General features: G+C 54.5%; 1 non-coding gene across 1 annotated transcript; it reads left to right on the plus strand.

The window, feature by feature from the left end:
• Positions 1-25: 25 nt before the first annotated feature.
• On the plus strand, positions 26-181 carry LOC114578604. Its single transcript, XR_003699601.1, has one exon. It is a non-coding gene; the product is annotated as a 5.8S ribosomal RNA (ribosomal RNA).
• Positions 182-297: the final 116 nt, after the last annotated feature.

Here is a 297-nt window from a genome sequence, read left to right on the forward strand (position 1 = left end):
TGTCGCACGCCATATTGATTGACACGACTCTTGGCAATGGATATCTCGGCTCTCGCATCGATGAAGAGCGCAGCGAAATGTGATATATGGTGCGAATTGCAGAATCCCGCGAACCATCGAGTCTTTGAATGCAAGTTGCGCCTAAGGCCAACCGGCTGAGGGCACGTCCGCCTAGGCATCAAGCATTTTATCGCTCCGTGCCTAGTCTCCCATCCATGGATGTGTTGCCAAGGCTCGGATGTGCACGGTGGCTCATCGTGCCCTTTGGTGTGATGGGCTGAAGGGCGGGTCATCTTC

The sequence above is a fragment of the Dendrobium catenatum genome, unplaced genomic scaffold (assembly GCF_001605985.2).
Source record: "Dendrobium catenatum unplaced genomic scaffold, ASM160598v2 original_scaffold_89845, whole genome shotgun sequence".
Classification (NCBI taxonomy): Eukaryota; Viridiplantae; Streptophyta; class Magnoliopsida; order Asparagales; family Orchidaceae; genus Dendrobium; species Dendrobium catenatum.